The sequence below is a fragment of the Centrocercus urophasianus genome, unplaced genomic scaffold, assembly GCF_019232065.1.
Source record: "Centrocercus urophasianus isolate 14NV4802_14NV808 unplaced genomic scaffold, USGS_Curo_1.0 seq_14, whole genome shotgun sequence".
NCBI classification, from domain to species: domain Eukaryota; kingdom Metazoa; phylum Chordata; class Aves; order Galliformes; family Phasianidae; genus Centrocercus; species Centrocercus urophasianus.
This window is the reverse complement of record NW_024884586.1, coordinates 43,280,917-43,287,609: the sequence shown is the minus strand read 5'-3', so window position 1 is coordinate 43,287,609 and position 6,693 is coordinate 43,280,917.

The following is a 6,693-nucleotide window of genomic DNA, read 5'->3' as shown; positions in this document are numbered from 1 at the left end:
CATTAAACTTCTCTGTGTTTTTGTTGTTTTCTTTTCAACATCATATTCTGAAATACAAGTCACCCTCTTCTCAAGCTGTGATTGCTCCGAGTTACTCAGCACAGGGGCAGTTTGGTTTCAGATTTACTTCTCACTACATTGTGTCATCCACTCCACAATGTGAGGACACTGCATGGAGATGAAGGTAAACCCCAAGCAGTGAATCAGGTCATTATGTGCAAACTGGTACCTGTACTTGTGTAATTTCTTGAATTACCTCTTATCTCCTCATCTTTTGAGCGCAATTTGTGTGTGGGGGTAGTTCTCATTCCTGTGAGCAACATCTCCAAATTCTAAGGATTATTCTTTCTTGACCTTGATAATTCTAATATATTTATTGTATTTTGGGGGCAACAGAAGGTGGGAAGTTGATGTGAGTTTATCTCACACGCACCAGCCTCAGTGTGAGCAGAGCTACTGCCACCAGGCACTTTTGGGAAGCCCCAATACACATCATTAATTTGGGATTCTATGTGTTAGAGGGTCTGTTTTTAACAGGAAAGATGAAACAGAGGTGGGAAACCTGGTCATGGGAAGCGTCAAAATACAGTGCGTGATATTAGAGCTGTGTTTAATCGTTCATGGTGACCACTGTTCTATTTGTGAAAAGAGCACCTCTGGATAGGCTGACCACACCGTGCTTGAATACAATGGCCAGCAGTAAGACTGTTAGTGAGATAAGGACCAGGACTTGGCCTTGAATGTTGATCAGGAGAAATTAATGTATCCTGTTTGGTGCTGACCGTGGCCAGCTCCTGAGTCACAACCCATATCATATCCTTGAACTTTCGTGACCAGGTCTGTGAGCAGATAAGCAGGGTAAAATGCTGCAAGGCGAGTCCTGAAAGGACTTCTGTTTCAGACAGAGGTCTGTGCTACATTTTTTTTTTTTTTTTGCTCACATGGAGGTCTTAAAGAAAATGCAATGCAAACCTAATGCAGGCACTCGCCATTTTCCTTCTTAGGAGGCAGAGCTGACTTGTACGGATGCAGGTAGATCCTAGATCCAAGCACCTTCATGCAGCAAGGGATGTGGCATGCAAGGTCTGCATGTGGTGGCAGTGTCCCTGTGCTACAGGAGCAATGTGCAATGGGAGGCCAGATTCCCCTCACTGCTCCCCTGCAGGTGCACAGCCTCTGCTGGGTGTCCCCACCCCTTCACCGCTGTGTCATCCAAACAAGTGGCAGTGTTGGCACAACCAGCTGCAGTTGTACGGGCACAAGTGGCTCCCGTGCTGTTCCAGCTGAGCGCTGTGCCAAGAATGCACGGGCTGCTGCCAGGAGGCAGCGCCAGCAATGACTGCATTTCACTCAGTGCACTTTTTTTCCCCATAAACTCTTCAGTGTCCGTATGCAGTCCTTGTTGTGGCTGTAGTGGCATCTCCTGCACCCACATGATGAATGGACATAGAGCCACCTGATGTCACAGTGATGGGAAGAGACATTGCCCCATTCCCATCTCACCATAAATCCCCCATTGCACTCCAATCCCATTACAGGAGTAAACCAAGGTGATGTTTGGGTGAAGCCCAGACTGGCAAGCAAGTCTAGTTGCTGGAGGGCACCCTGAGAAACAGCCACTGTGTAGAGCAGCAGGGTCAGCTCTCTGCCCCCAGTCTCTTCTCTACACCCCCTCTATGTACAGACATCCTGCACAACCTCATTTCCCCAGGAGAGGCTGCAGCACCACACTTCCTGAGCTGGTGGCTTTTAGTCTCAAGGGAGAAAACAAAGCACATGAAATTCAGGCAGACTTTTGGCTCTGCCTGCAGCAAGTTTGGGCACAGCTGCACTTCTGCATTCATCCTGAGCTGTTTGCAATCTGAAGCTGCTAGAATCACAGAATCACAGAATATCCTAAATTGGAAGGGACCCACAAGGATTACTGAGTCCGACTCCTGGCTTCACACAGGACCACACGAAAACTAAACCCTATGTCTGAGGGCATTGTTCAGTCACTCCTGCCTTGGGGAGCCTGTTCCAGTGCCTGACCATCTTCTCAGTGAAGAATCTTTTCCTGATATACAACCTGAGCGTGTCACTGGTGTGGAAAAGTGTCTTAGCATCATGCTAGAGGCACCAGCATTCATTGGCTCTATGTGCTTGTGGTGCCAGAATGTCTTCGAGAACAAGAGTGAGGAAAGAGACAGGAATATAAACAGTTCTGAGAATGAAAACAAGTAAAGACAACAGTGAAAAAAAAGAAAAAAAAAAAAGAAGGTAACTGACAGAAAGAAAAGTCTTTTCAACAGAGGGAAAGAAGACAGATGGAAAGACAGGAGAGAAGAGAAAAGAAAGAAAGAAATGTGGAGAAATGAAGGAGAGGTTGGGGGAAGGCTGCACAATAATTTGGCACCAGTTCCTTGCATTAGTTCCCTGAAAATTGTGCGAAGCGGGGGCAGAGAGCTATGGATTACTTGAAGTGTAGCACCACAATACCGTGGGTTGGCCACTAAATTACCATTCTGAGAGTCTCTTGGCTTAGCCTCACTGCTGCTGTGAAGAGAGCGATGTGTGCTGAAAAATAGACCTATGAGGAAGAGGACTGAGACTAGAAATTCCATTATATTCTTGGCACTTTGACATTTTTCCTCCCCTTTTGTGAAATCTCAAGGGAGCGCTGCCTACTCTTGCAATAATAATAATAAAAAAAAAAATAGGTAGCATATGAGTTGGCATGGTAACTTCATCTACTAAGTAACTAACATGTAGGATTTGATTCTTGATCTAGAATAATAATGCCAACAGCCTCCAGGAAGGTGCTTACTTGTGACTGACTGCCTGTTCCAGACCGGATTTCATGCTTCTCTTACACTTGGTCGCCTTGGTGAAACTCACCACAGGGACAGGGACAGGGACAGACCTGAGCCACTCTGATGCTGGAGTGCATGTTTGCTGGCTTCCTCCACTACACCTTTCAGGTCAGTACAACTTGATCATGTCCAAGCACTGGTTTGCATTAATTACTGTTGTTGACTGGGTTTTCTGAAAGATCTGTAGAGAGGATCGAAGGTCTGAGGACTGAGAAGACTGGTTCTGATGTAGCCGTGCTGCAGCATCAGGCACCCTTCATGCCTCCAAATGGGCTCAGTAAGTACTCTCCCACCCGGAAGGGCTCCACAGGATAGACCAACTGTGCCAAGGAAACAGGGACAGTACATGAGGCAGAAGTGGAAGCTAGCCGTTATTACCATTTTCAATAAGGCAAAAAAAAAAAACCAACAACAATATCCCTATATTTTATTTTGCTAGTGCTTATGGCTGAGGAGTAGCTGTATGGTTGGAATCCACATATCTCCTTCATCCCTACTGCTGATCCAAGAGAAACGAGTGCACGCAAACAAGGCTCCCATGAGGAGCAGGAACAGTGGGCCCACAGCCCAAACAATTAATCCTTTTCTATCTCTATTTTTCCATCCCCACACGATAAGTCTGCTGCTGGAATTCTTAGGGTGCATTGTCCATCTTGCTCCAAGAGCTGGACAGCTGTAGCCATCCTCATCAAGGTGAAGGGTAAAGAGATAGTCCAGGGGATTATCTGGAAGAAACCTTTGCTCTCTATAGCACAGGTGCTCTAGGGAGTTGGCTTCTGTGCTCTCTTCTTGTTTAAATTTCCTGTATTCTTCAGCCTGTCCTTTACACAGGTCCCACATAGTTCATTTTGGTCTCAGGGAACAGACACTGCCCTACTGGTATAAAGACTATTTGGGTCAGTGTGGCTTGTTACAAAAGAGCATAAATGTGACTATAGAGTATTTGACTAGATCCATCTAGCCCAGTATCTTGTCCTGAAATCCATCATAAATGGATGTGCAAAGAAGAGAATAAGAAAGCAGACAGAGATACTCCTTCACTCTCCAGCCATTTTCAATTCAGGTGTTTGCTGAGCTAACTGAGGTCTGTAGCAAGTATCTAGCAACTTCCAGAAGATTGTTGTTTTTTTTTTTTTAGGAACTTCTCCAGGTTCCTTTTGAATGCATCCAAAACACGCAGCAAAGAGTCCCATGTAGCCACCTGCTGTCTGAAGAACAACTTACTTCTGCTTATTTTGAGGCTGGATGTTACAGGCTTTATTTTCTGCACCTAATTACTATACTGGGAGAGGCAGAGAATGCTTCCTGTGCAGGAGGAAGCTGCTTCAAAGGGCAGCTTTTAATCACTGTGTGGCCTGACAAGGGGGATACCCTGATGTAGTGATAGTGTGTTTAATGGAGTACATACAGCTCAGCAGCTCTGTGGATATCAGCTCTCTGTGCACTCTGCAGGATGCATCCTCTTGAGTTCATCCTTAACCAAAGAGAAGACAAAAATTCCTTTTGAGCATGATTTTGCCTACTTCTTCCAACACATCAGGTGCTACAGTGAGATATATCTTATCCTTACCTCTTTTCTTACCTCTCTTGTAGCCTTACCTGCTGTTAGCGTCTTCTTGCAGTGGGTACAGAGGTAGCAGAGCTCTTTTTGTACCACTGAGCTCCTAGCCAGCAGCCTTGAGGACCACACCGTGGATCCCAGCCCCACTGAGACATTGGGGACCATGCAGCTGAGCTGCTGGTGATGCTCATCCATGAGAGCAATTCCAAACCAAATGGTCCCTCTCCTCCCTACAGGCATCTTCTATATGCCGAACAGTGTCTGCTTTAAAGATTTTCATATCACACAAAGTTATTTAAAATGGCTGAGCAATAACCTCCTCAAAGGAAGATTTATTAACATTTACATCCAGTTCTCAGTGGCACAATAAAAATACATTATACTTTAGGTACAAACTGCTTTGCCTAGGGGAATCCCAATAAAATCAATGATCCATCTTTTTTTTTCTTTAAAGTGAGCAAGAAGCTCTAAGGCCCTTTATTTCCTTCACTGATCAGTGACTCAGAAATATTTGTCAGCACACATCTCTTCCCCATAGAGTTCCCTTTATCCTTGCCGCCTGTACTAATGAAACCAGCTACCAAAAGGCACAAGCAGTGACTGCCTGAACTTTCTTCTCACTTTATCTACTCTCTAAAGAAGGTCTGAGCCCAGCAGGGTTTTCTGAGCGCTGTTTCAGGGTTTCTAGGTGAGTACAGTAAGCACAGGGTCAGACTCCGCTTCCAGCCTTGTATCCCTTTCAAAACCTCAGGGGTTTGGCTCCTCAGCAGAGGCAGCAGGGTGAGATGTGCTGCCAGAAGGTGCTGCTGCCCAGCCATCACCCCACCGAGCAGCGGGGCAAGGGCCCTGCCCCATTGGGATGGGAAGTGTGAGCAGCATGGCCTCCTCCAGAAAAACTTGGGCTTGAAAAGGAAAGACAGAGAACACATATAGCGTTGCTTTTATGAGGATTAGATAGTGAACAAAGACAAACTCAGAACCATGCAAGCAACGGGGCCTCTTTCAGCCACGCATAGGTCCTGCTCGGTGCCTACAGACAAGCCAGCTGCATCAAAACCATCAGCAGGAGAGTAAGGTTTCGCACCTCAGGGTGTGATCAATGACAGCGATTTTTGTTGTGAAACAGCCCCGCCAAGGGACCTCTCACCTTACTCCTCAGCTGGGAACTGTTGGCCTCATTGCGCAGGGCACCTGTGAAAGAGCACAGCGAAAATCTACCCTCAGCAAATGGCCGCACAGCACAGAGTTCCTGGAAGCCCTGTTGTTTTTGGAGGGTGAGAAGCAATACAGAGCAAGAGAAATCCTTTCACAACTTCTTGTTTGTGCCACTGACAGATTCATAGGGTTATTGGTTTAAACTGATGTTAATGATAAGAAAATAATGCTGATGGTTGACTGTTTCCAGCTGTGAGCTAACAAAACTACTTAAATATGTGCCCAGATTACTTGCTTTCTTCTCAGCTGTGGGCAGTATTGTTAAGCCAAACTGACCAGGAGGTCTTTCTGAAGCCCTGAATTTGTGCTCTGTGTATGTGAGAGTGAGAAAAGTCGTGGGATCCCTTTGCATTCTGGTGAGTGATGCACCTCTGTTGGAAGAGGGAAAGCTGAATGCATAAAGTACAAGCGTGCAAAGCTGCTTAAAAAATCATGAGTGAGAGGGCAGCTGGAGCAGAGTGCTTTGAGGTGAGAATATGACTACAGCCTGAGCTAGGACTGGAGCTGTGTGCAGTTCTGCTAATGTGATGCTCCAGGAGGACCCTCTCTGACTTGCGAAGCATCTTCCCTGAGGCAGCCTCAAGTTGGAAGAGGTCTAAAGTTATTAGGTGGGTCTACTGGAAGCTTGCCTTTACTCTTTAATCTTCTGGCTTTCTGAGAGCTTATGACTTTTGCACCCCATGGGGCTGGCACTGCTGGAACTGCAGTATGCGAGGCATAGAAATGCTTCAAAGCCAGGCCTGAGCTTCATTCCCTAACTGGCAGATTGCTGGAGATGAACTTGTGTGGTGTGATGGCTGCTGTGTTTGTTTGCTGCCCTGGTGGATCTGCTGGGCCTTTTGTGTCAGGCCATGGGAAGGAGGCCTTTGCCTTATGAAACTGGGCTTTGAGGGCTCCCTCTGAATAGCTTTTGCTCTAGAGTCCCCAACAATTATTTCTCCCTGTCGTATATCTGTAGAAGCAACAGTAAAGATACTGGGAGAGCATTTGGCCCACATCAAATGCTCCATGTGTTTATTTTAGAGTGAGGTCATAACTCTCAGAAAAAGAAAATAAATAAAACCC